The sequence below is a fragment of the Triticum urartu genome, chromosome 5A (assembly GCF_056163025.1).
Source record: "Triticum urartu cultivar PI428250 chromosome 5A, HENAU_Tu73, whole genome shotgun sequence".
Lineage (NCBI taxonomy): Eukaryota > Viridiplantae > Streptophyta > Magnoliopsida > Poales > Poaceae > Triticum > Triticum urartu.
Window position 1 is genome coordinate 113,763,384 of NC_141877.1, and position 12,334 is coordinate 113,775,717.

Below are 12,334 nucleotides of genomic sequence, written 5' to 3' on the forward strand. Positions count from 1 at the left end.
TTATCAAAACAATCATGATATGATATAACAAGATGGTATCTCCCTAGCCCTTTCTGAGACCGCAAACCATAAATGCAGAGCACCTTTAAAGATCAAGGACTGACTAGACATTGTAATTCATGGTAAAAGAGATCCAGTCAAGTCATACTCAATGTAAACTAATCAGTAATGAATTCAAATGACAGAGGTGCTCTCCAACTGGTGCTTTTTAATAAGACGATGATGACTCAACATAAAATTAAATAGATAGGCCCTTCGCAGAGGGAAGCAGGGATTTGTAGAGGTGCCAAAGCTCGGTTTTGAAATAGATAAGAATAATATTTTGAGCGGCATACTTTCATTGTCAACTTAACAACCAAGAGATGGAGATATCTTCCATACTACACACATTATAGGCGGTTCCCAAACAGAATGGTAAAGTGTATACTCCCCCTCCACCAACCAGCATCAATCCATGGCTTGCTCGGAACAACGAGTGTCTCCAACTAACAACAGTCCTGCGGGAGTTTTGTTTGTAATTAATTTGAGTTGATTTGCATAAAGCATGGGACTGGGCATCCCGGTGACCAGCCATTTTCTCGTGAGTGAGGAGCGGAGTCCACTCCTCTTGAGAATAACCCGCCTAGCATGGAAGATACAGACAGCCCTAGTTGATACATGAGCTATTCGAGCATACAAAACAGAATGTTTATTTGAAGGTTTAGAGTTTGGCACATACAAATTTACTTGGAACGGCAGGTAGATACCGCATATAGGTAGGTATGGTGGACTCATATGGAATAACTTTAGGGTTTATGGAATTGGATGCACAAGAAGCATTACCGCTTAGTACAAGTGAAGGCTAGCAAAATACTGGGAAGCGACCAGCTAGAGAGCAACAACAACCATGAACATGCATTAAAGTCAATGAACATTGAGTGCAAGCATGAGTAGGATATAATCCACCATGAACATAAATATCATGAAGGCTATGTTGATTTTGTTTCAACTACATGTGTGAACATGTGCCAAGTCAAGTCACTTAAATCATTCAGAGGAGGACACCACCCTATCATACCACATCACAACCAGTTTAACAGCATGTTGGCACGCAAGGTAAACCATTATAAGCTCCTAGCTAATTAAGCATGGCCTAAGCAACTATAATCTCTAATTGTCATTGCAAACATGTTTATTCATAATAGGATGAATCGGGAACGATGAACTAATCATATTTACAAAAACAAAAGAGGTCGAGTTCATACCAGCTTCTCTCATCTCAATCAGTCCATCATATATCGTCATAATTGCCTTTCACTTGCACGACCGAACGATGTGAATAATAATAGTGCACGCGCATTGGACTAAGCTGGAATCTGCAAGCATTCAATAAACATGAGGAGACAAGGCAATATTGGCTCTTTTGTCAAATCAACAATAATGCATATAAGAGCCATTTTATCATTTTAATCATGGTCTTCTCCTCCCAACTCCCAAAGAACAGGAAAGAAATAAAACTATTTACACAGGAGAGCTCCCAACAAGCAAAAGGAGAACATGAAATATTTTTGGGTTTTCTTTTTAATTACTACTACTAGCAAGAAGGTAAACTAGCTAAACGCTACAACTAAATTTTTTTCTGGTTTTTCTTAAGGTTTATCAAACACATAAGAAGTAAGCATAAAAAGGAAAATAAACTAGCATGGATGATACAATCAAAAAGTATGAGCACCGACACCTAGCAACGAGTGTGTGAACATAAATGTAATGTTAGTGAGAGATACGTACTCCCCCAAGCTTAGGCTTTTGGCTTAAGTTGGTCTATGGCCACGGCTGGCCTGGAGGATACGCAAAGTTGTAGCTGGGGTCGTACTGTGATGCAGCAGGTATTGCCTCATGAGCTGCCGCTTGGAGACAGGCCATCTCCGTCCTCCTCTTATACTCGTCCGCCTCCTCCCTGGTTATAACATATCTCCCTTTTGCCTGAGAGTCAAAGAAAGAAGGAGCAGGGAGAGCGACATGATAGGTGCGTCGTCTGTCAAAGATTAGTCGGTACTGGAGGAACCGATTGTTCCTCTCAACAAACTGATGACGAACCATAGCCTCATAATCCAGGTAGACAGGGGGCAACTTAATATCATACCCACGTATGGGTATATCAAGAAAATTAGCTAGACGGGTTGCATAAATTCCACAAAAGAAATCTTCATTAGATCTATTATTATGCAACATACGTGCAACAATGGCCCCCAAGTGGTATTGTTTATCTCCTAAAACAGCGCTTCTGAGAACACTAAGATCAGGCACACACATGTGACATGCTTCATCTTTACCATTAATGCATCTACCTATGAAGAGAGCAAAATAATATATAGCAGGAAAATGAATGCTCCCTATGGTAGCTTGTGTTATGTCTCTAGATTCCCCCACAGTTATACTAGCAAGAAAATCTCTAAACTCAAATTTGCGAGGTTCATTAGGACTACCCCATTGTGGAAGTTTGCAAGCAGTATTAAAATCCTCTAAGTCCATAGTATAAGAATTTTCATAGAGATCAAATAGGATAGTTTGAGAATTGCGTGATGATGAAAATTCAAACCTTCTCACAAAGGAATCAGTGAGGTAGTGGTACTGGGTGCACTTATCTTCCTCGAAGCTCTCAAGGTCGGCATTACGCACAGACGCGTTAAATTCTTCCTTGATTCATGCTCGATCCATGAAACTCTCTGAAGGCCATTCACAAGCCCGCACTTGAGCATCTCTTGGTGGTTCATCATCGGCTTCGCGCATTGCGAGCCTGGGTCCTTGCTTCCTTGAAGGACCACCTTCGTACAATTTCCTAAACATATTTCTTTCTCTGAAAAATTTCTGAAATTTTTAGTAACTTCAAAATAAAAGTAAAGCAAACTCAACAATATTGATAGCAACTACTCCTACAAGTGCCTAGAGGCAATATCATGCATCAAAACTACTTTTGACCATATAAATTTGACATGCAAGCTCAAGAACAGGGTCACCTAAGCAAAAATATGCAATGAATAAAGCACTAGAACAAAAAATAATTGGACCATTGGAGGAGTCACATACCAAGGAACAATCCCTCAAAGCAGTTTTGTGAGAGGTGCTTCTAGCAAGGAGATCGAAAACGGCAGAAAAATGAGCTTGGACTCGGGTTTGAGCTGATTAGTGATGTTTGTGGGAGGAAGGAGTGTGTGGTGGCTGGAATAAGTGGAGGGGAGCCACTGTGGGCCCATGAGGCAGGGGGCGTGCCCGAGGGGGTAGGGCGCGCCCTCCACCCTCGTGGCCAGGTGCTTGCTCCCCCTGCTGTGTTTTCAGTGCCAGATATTCTAAAATATTCTATAAAAAATCATATTAAACTTTCAGGGCATTTGGAGAACTTTTATTTTCGGGGTATTTTTTATTGCATTGATAATTCAGAAAACAGACAGAATACACTATTTTTGCTTTATTTATTATAAATATAGAAAGTAAAAAGAGGGTGCAGAGAGTTGTGTTTTCTAAATTCATCCATCTCATGGTCATCAAAAGGAATCCACTAACAAAGTTTATCAGGTCTTGTTAACAAACTCATTCCGAATAATATGGAACTGGAGAATTTTCGAATAACACTAGTTTACCTCAATGGAACATCCCCAACAATAAGAATATCATATTTCCTCTTGACAGTAGGAAGAGGAAATTCAAAACCTCCAAAAATAATCGATGGAATTTTCCAATAGAATTGATACTATGAACTTGAGGTTGTTTCCTCGGAAAGTGTATTGTATGCTCATTACCATTAACATGAAAAGTGACAGTGCCTTTGTTGCAATCAATAACAGCCCCTGCAGTATTCAAAAAAGGTCTTCCAAGAATAATAGACATACTATCGTCCCCAGGAATATCAAGGATAACAAAGTCCGTTAAAATAGTAACATTTGAAACCACAACAGGCACATCCTCACAAATATCGACAGGTATAGCAGTTGATTTATCACCCATTTGCAAAGATATTTCAGTAGGTGTCAACTTATTCAAGTCAAGTCGACGATATAAAGAGAGAGGCAAAACACTAACTCCGGTTCCAAGATCACATAAAGCAGTTTTAACATAGTTTCTTTTAATGGAGCATGGTATAGTGGGTACTCTTGGATCTCCTAACTTCTTAGGTATTCCACACTTAAAAGTATAATTAGCAAGCATGGTGGAAATTTCAGCTTCCGGTATCTTTCTTTTATTAGTAACAATTTCTTTCATATACTTAGCATAAGGATTCATTTTGAGCATATCAGTTAATCGCATACGCAAAAAGATAGGTCTAATCATTTCAGCAAAGCGCTCAAAATCCTCATCATCCTTTTTCTTGGATGGTTTAGGAGGAAAGGGCATGGGTTTCTGAACCCATGGTTCTCTTTCCTTACCGTGCTTCCTAGCAACAAAGTCTCTCTTATCATAACGTTGATTCTTTGATTGTGGGTTATCAAGATCAACAGCAGGTTCAATTTCTACATCATTATCATTGCTAGGTTTAGCATCAACATGAACATCATTATTAACATTATCACTAGGTTCATGTTCATTACCAGATTGTGTTTCAGCATCAGAAATAGAAATATCATTGGGATTCTCACGTGTCAATAACAGGTTCACTAGAAGCATGCAAATTCCTATCATTTTTCTTTTTCTTCCTCTTAGAAGGACTAGGTGCATCAATACTAATTCTCTGAGAATCTTGCTCAATTCTCTTAGGGTGGCCCTCAGGATACAAAGGTTCCTGAGTCATTTTACCACCTCTAGTCACAACTCTAACAACATTATCATTCTTACTATTTAATTCATTGAGCAAATCATTCTGAGCTTTAAGTACTGGTTCAACTTGAGTGGTAACCATAGAAGCATATTTACTAATGAGTTTAAGTTCACCTTTAACTCTAGACATATAATCACTCAAGTGTTCAATCATATAAGCATTGTGTTTTAACTGTCTACCAAAATAAGCATTGAAGTCTTCTTGTTTAACCATAAAGTTATCAAACTCATCTAAGCATTGGCTAGCAAACTTAGTAGGAGGGATTTCAGCTTTATCATATCTATAGAGGGAATTTACCTTTACTACCTATGTCGGGTTATCAAGACCTTGTGTTTCTTCAACAAGTGGTAAATTGAGACCATGTATTTCTTCAATAGAAGGTAAATTCTTAACATCTTCAGCTTTAATTCCTTTTTCTTCCATAGATTTGTTTGCCTCTTGCATATCTTCAGGACTGAGAAATAAAATACCCCTTTTCTTCAGAGTTGGCTTAGGAGTTGGTTCAGGTATTGGATCAGGAAGTGTCCAATTATTCTCATTAGTCAGCATATTATTCAATATAATTTCAGCTTCATCTAGTGTTCTTTCCCTGAAAACACAACCAACACAACTATCCAGGTGGTCTCTGGAAGCATCGGTTAGTCCATTATAAAAGATATCAAGTATTTCATTTTTCTTAAGAGGATGATCAGACAAAGCATTAAGTAATTGGAGAAGCCTCCCCCAAGCTTGTGGGAGACTCTCTTCTTCAATTTGCACAAAATTATATATTTCCCTTAAAGCAGCTTGTTTCTTATGAGCAGGGAAATATTGAGGAGAGAAGTAATAAATCATATCCTGGGGACTACGCACACAACCAGGATCAAGAGAATTAAACCATATCTTAGCATCACCCTTTAATGAGAACGGAAATAATTTAAGGATATAAAAGTAGCGAGTTCTCTCATCATTAGTGAATAGGGTAGCTATATCATTTAATTTAGTAAGATGTGCCACAACAGTTTTAGATTCATAGCCATAAAAAGGATTAGATTCAACCAAAGTAATTATATCAGGGTCAACAGAGAATTCATAATCCTTATTAGTAACAAAAGATAGGTGAAGTAGCATAAGCAGGATCATATTTCATTCTAGGATTCAGAGTTTTTTGTTTCAACTTAGCTAATAATTTCTTAAGATCACTCCTATCATTGCAAGCAAGAAAATCTCTAGCTGTTTCTTCATCCATAACATAGCCCTCAGGCACAACAGGTAATTCATATCTAGGGGGAGAATCTTCATCATCACTTTCATCAATATTATCAGTTTCAATAATTTCATTCTCTCTAGCCCTAGCAAGTTGTTCATCAAGAAATTCACCAAGTGGCACAGTAGTATCAAGCATAGAAGTAGTTTCATCATAAGTATCATGCGTAGCAGAAGTGGCATCATCAATAACAAGAGAAATATCAGAATTAATAGCAGAAGCGGGTTTAGGTGTCGCAAGCTTACTCAAAATAGAAGGTGAATCAAGTGCAGAGCTAGATGGCAGTTCCTTACCTCCCCTCGTAGTTGAGGGATAAATCTTGGTTTTTGGATCTCTCAAGTTCTTCATAATGATAAGCAGATATAAATCCCAAGTGACTCAGAGAATAGAGCTATGCTCCCCAGCAACGGCGCCAGAAAATAGTCTTAATAACCCACAAGTATAGGGGATTGCAACAGTTTTCGAGGGTAGAGTATTCAACCCAAATTTATTGATTCGACACAAGGGGAGCCAAAGAATATTCTCAAGTATTAGCAGCTGAGTTGTCAATTCAACCACACCTGGAAACTTAATATCTACAACAAAGTGTTTAGTATCAAAGTAATATTATAGTAGTGGTAACGATAGCAAAAGGTAACGGTAGCAAAAGTAATATTTTTGGTGTTTTGTAGTGATGGTAACAATAGCAACGGAAAAGTAAATAAGCGAAGAACAATATATGGAAAGCTCATAGGCAATGGATCGGTGATAGAGAATTATGTCGGATGCGCTCGATCATGTAACAGTCATAACCTAGGGTGACACAGAACTAGCTCCAGTTCATCAATGTAATGTAGGCATGTATTCCGAATATAGTCATACGTGCTTATGGAAAAGAACTTGCATGACATCTTTTGTCCTACCCTCCCGTGGCAGCGGGGTCCTAGTGGAAACTAAGGGATATTAAGGCCTCCTTTTAATAGAGTACCGGACCAAAGCATTAACACATAGTGAATACATGAACTCCTCAAACTACGGTCATCACCGGTAAGTATCCTGATTATTGTCACTTCGGGGTTAACGGATCATAACACATAATAGGTGACTATAGACTTGCAAGACAGGATCAAAAACTCTCATATATTGATGAAAATATAATAGGTTCAGATCTAAAATCATGGCACTCGGACCCTAGTGACAAGCATTAAGCATAACAAAGTCATAGCAACATCTATCTTAGAACATAGTGGATACTAGGGATCAAACCCTAACAAAACTAACTCGATTACATGATAAATCTCATCCAACCCATCACCGTCCAGCAAGCCTACGATGAAATTACTCAAGCACGGCGGTGAGCATCATGAAATCGGTGATGGAGGATGGTTTATGATGACGATGGCGACGAATTCCCCTTCTGGAGCCCCGAACGGACTCCGAATCAGCCCTCCCAAGAGAGTTTAGGGCTTGGCGGCGGCTTTGTATCGTAAAACACGATGAATCTTTTTTTCCGACTTTTTTCTCCCTGAACACGAATATATGGAGTTGGAGTTGAGGTCGGTGGAGCTCCAGGGGGCCCACGAGGCAGGGGGCGCGCCCCCAACCTCATGGAAAGGGTGTGGGCCCCTGGCCTTTATTCTTTCACCAGTATTTTTTATATTTTCCAAAAACAATCTCCTTTGATTTTCAGGTCATTCCGAGAACTTTTGTTTCTGCACAAAAATAACACCATGGCAATTCTACTGAAAACAGCGTCAGTCCGGGTTAGTTCCATTCAAATCATGCAAGATAGAGTCCAAAACAAGGGCAAAATTGTTTGGAAAAGTAGATACGACGGAGACGTATCAGACCTCGGTCCTTGCTGGCGGGATGGATGATGCTCCTTTTCGTTGTTTATTTAAGTTTAGTTAGGTTTTATGTCCCGCTCTGAAAGACGGGGCGGATGCGGCTCCGTGGAGATCGAATAAGGTTCTCACCTCCTAGCCCATGTCTCGGTGTTGCGTCCAACATCATCGGAGAGCGTGTGAAGGTGTTGAAGGAAATATGCCCTAGAGGCAATAATAAAGTTGTTATTTATAATTCCATATATCATGATAAATGTTTATTATTCATGCTGGAATTGTATTAACCGGAATCTTGGTACATGTGTGGATACATAGACAAAATGAATGTCACTAGTATGCCTCTACTTGACTAGCTCGTTAATCAAAGATGGTTAAGTTTCCTAGCCATGGACATGAGTTGTCATTTGATTAACGGGATCACATCATTAGAGAATGATGTGATTGACTTGACCCATCCGTTAGCTTAGCACGATGATTGTTTAGTTTGTTGCTATTGGTTTCTTCATAACTTATACATGTTCCTATGACTATGAGATTATGCAACTCCCAAATACCGGAGGAACACTTAGTGTGCTATCAAAGGTCACAAGGTAACTGGGTGATTATAAAAATGCTCTACAGGTGTCTCTGGTGGTGTTTGTTGAGTTGGCATAGATCGAGATTAGGATGTGTCACTCCGATTGTCAGAGAGGTATCTCTGGGCCCTCTCGGTAATGCACATCACTATAAGCCTTGCAAGCAATGTGACTAATGAGTTAGTTGCGGGATGATGCATTATGGAACGAGTAAAGAGACTTGCCCGTAATGATATTGAACTAGGTATTGAGATACTGATGATCGAATCTCGGGCAAGTAACATACCGATGACAAAGGGAACAATGTATGGTGTTATGCGGTTTGACCGATAAAGATCTTCATAGAATATGTAGGAACCAACATGAGCATCCAGGTTCCGCTATTGGTTATTGACCGGAGATGAGTCTCGGTCATGTCTACATAGTTCTCGAACCCGTAGGGTTCGCACACTTAACGTTCGATGACGATCGATATTATGAGTTTATGTGTTTTGATGTACCGAAGGTTGTTCGGAGTCCCGGATGTGATCACGAACATGACGAGGAGTCTCGAAATGGTCGAGACATAAAGATCGATATATTGGAAGGCTATGTTTGGACATCGGAATGGTTCCGGGTGAGTTCGGGCATTTACCGGAGTACCGGGGGGTTACCGGAACCCCCCGGGGAGTGTATGGGTCTTATTGGGCCTTAGTGGGAGAGAGGAGGAGGTGGCCAAGGTAGGGGCGCGCCCCCCCAAGCCCAATTCGAATTGGGGTGGGGGGCCAGCCCCCTTTCCTTCTCCCTCTCTCCTCCTTCCTTCCTCTCCTACTCCTACCAGGGAAGGGGGAATCCTACTCCCACCGGGAGAAGGACTCCCCCCTTGGGCGCGCCATGAGAGGGCCGGCCCTCTCCCTCCTCCACTCCTTTATATACAGGGGAGGGGGCACCCCATAGACACACAAGTTGATTGTTTAGCTGTGTGCGGTGCCCCCCTCCACAGATTTCCACCTCGATCATATCATTGCAGTGCTTAGACGAAGCCCTGCACCGGTAGCTTCATCATCGCCATCACCATGCCGTCGTGCTGACGAATCTCTCCCTCGACCTCAGCTGGATCTACAGTTCGTGGGACATCACCGAGCTGAACATGTGCAGATCGCGGAGGTGCCGTACCTTCGGTGCTAGGATCGATCGGATCGTGAAGACGTACGACTACATCAACCGCGTTGTCATAACGCTTCCGCTTTCGGTCTACGAGGGTCCGTAGAAAACACTCTCCCCTCTCGTTGCTATGCATCACCTGGATGGATCTTACGTGTGTGTAGGATTTTTTTTGAAATTACTGCGTTCCCCAACAGTGGCATCCGAGCCAGGTCTATGCCTAGATGTTATATGCACGAGTAGAACACAAAGGAGTTGTGGGCGTGGGTACATACATATTGCTTGTCGTGACTAGTTGATTCTTGATTCAGCGGTATTGTTGGATGAAGCAGCTCAGACCGACATTACGCGTACGCTTACGCAAGACTGGTTCTACCGACGTGCTTTGCACATAGGTGGCTAGTGGGTGTCTGTTTCTCCAACTTTAGTTGAATCGGATTCAATGAACAGGGTTCTTTCTGAAGATCAAAAAGCAATCACTATACCGCGTTGTGGTTTTTTGCGTAGGTAAGAACGGTTCTTGCTAAGCCCGTAGCAGCCACGTAAAACTTGCAACAACAAAGTAGAGGACGTCTAACTTGTTTTTGCAGGGCATATTGTGATATGATATGGTCAAGACATGATTATATAAATTGTTGTATGAGATGATCATGTTTTGTAACACAGTTATCGGCAACTGGCAGGAGCCATATGGTTGTCGCTTTATTGTATGAAATGCAATCTCCATGTAATTTCTTTAGTTTATCACTAAGCGGTAGCGATAGTAGTAGAAGCAATAGTTGGCGAGATGACAACGATGCTTTGATGGAGATCAAGGTGTCAAGACGGTGACGATGGTGACCTTACGGTGCTTTGGAGATGGAGATCAAAGGCAATCTCCATGTAATTTAGTGAGAGATCATATCACTTATATTGATTGCATGTGATGTTTATCCTTTATGCATCTTATTTTGCTTAGTTCGGCGGTAGCATTATAAGATGATCTCTCACTAAATTTCAAGGTATAAGTGTTCTCCCTGAGTATGCACCGTTTCTATAGTTCATCGTGCCAAGACACCACGTGATGATCGGGTGTGATAAGCTCTACGTTCACATACAACGGGTGCAACCTAGTTTTGTACATGCAGAATACTCGGGTTAAACTTGACGATCCTAGCATATGCAGATATGGCCTCGGAACACTGAGACCGAAAGGTCGAGCGTGAATCATATAGTAGATATGATCAACATAGTGATGTTCACCATTGAAAACTACTCCATCTCATGTGAACATCGAACATGGTTTAGTTGATATGAATCACATGATCACTTAGATGATTAGAGGGATGTCTATCTAAGTGGGAGTTCTTAAGTAATATGATTAATTGAACTTTAATTTATCATGAACTTAGTACCTGATAGTATTTTGCATGTCTATGTTGTTGTAGATAAATGGCCCGTGCTGCTGTTCCGTTGAATTTTAATGCGTTCCTAGAGAAAGCTAAGTTGAAAGATGATGTTATCAATTACACGGACTGGGTCCATAACATGAGGATTATCCTCATTGCTGCACAGAAGAATTACGTCCTCGAAGCACTGCTAGGTGCCAAACCCGCTACAGGAGCAACGCCCGATGTTGTGAAGACCTGCCAGAGCAAAGCTGGTGACTACTCGATAGTTTAGTGTGCCATGCTTTACGGCTTAGAACCGAGACTTCAACGACGTTTTGAACATCATGGAGCATATGAGATGTTCCAGGAGTTGAAGTTAATATTTCAAGCGAATGCCCGGATTGAGAGATATGAAGTATCCAATAAGTTCTATAGCTGCAAAATGGAGGAGAATAGTTCAGTGAACATACACTTAGAATGTCTGGGTACCACAATCACTTGACTCAGCTGGGAGTTAATCTTCCATTTGATAGTGTCATTGACAGAGTTCTTCAATCACTGCCACCAAGCTACAAGAGCTTCATGATGAACTATAATATGCAAGGGATGGATAAGATATTCCCGAGCTCTTTGCAATGCTAAAGGCTGCAGAGGTAGAAATCAAGAAGGAGCATCAAGTGTTGATGGTCAACAAGACCACCAGTTTGAAGAAAAAGGGTAAATGGAAGAAGGGGAACTTCAAGAAGAACGGCAAGCAAGTTGCTGCTCAAGTGAAGAAGCCCAAGTCTGGACCTAAGCCTGAGACTGAGTGCTTCTACTGTAAAGGGACTGGTCACTGGAAGCGGAACTGCCCCAAGTATTTGGCGGAGAAGAAGGATGGCAAAGTGAAATATATATTTGATATACATGTTATTGATGTGTACCTTACTAATGCTCACAGTAGTGCCTGGGTATTTGATACTGGTTCTGTTGCTAATATTTGCAACTCGAAATAGGGGCTAGGAATTAAGTGAAGATTGGCTAAGGACGAGGTGACGATGCGAGTGGGAAATGGTTCTAAAATCGATGTGATCGCCGTCGGCGCGCTACCTCTACATCTATCTTAGGGATTAGTTTTAGACCTGAATAATTTTTATTTGGTGCTAGCGTTAAGCATGAACATTGTATCTGCATCTTGTTTGATGTGAGATGGTTATTCATTTAAATTAGAGAATAATGGTTGTTCTATTTATATGAGTAATATCTTTTATGGTCATGCACCCTTGATGAGTGGTCTATTTTTACTAAATCTTGATAGTAGTGATACACATGTTCATACTATTGAAGCCAAAAGATATAAGTTTAATAATGATAGTGCAACTTATTTTTGGCACTGCCGTTTAGGTCAT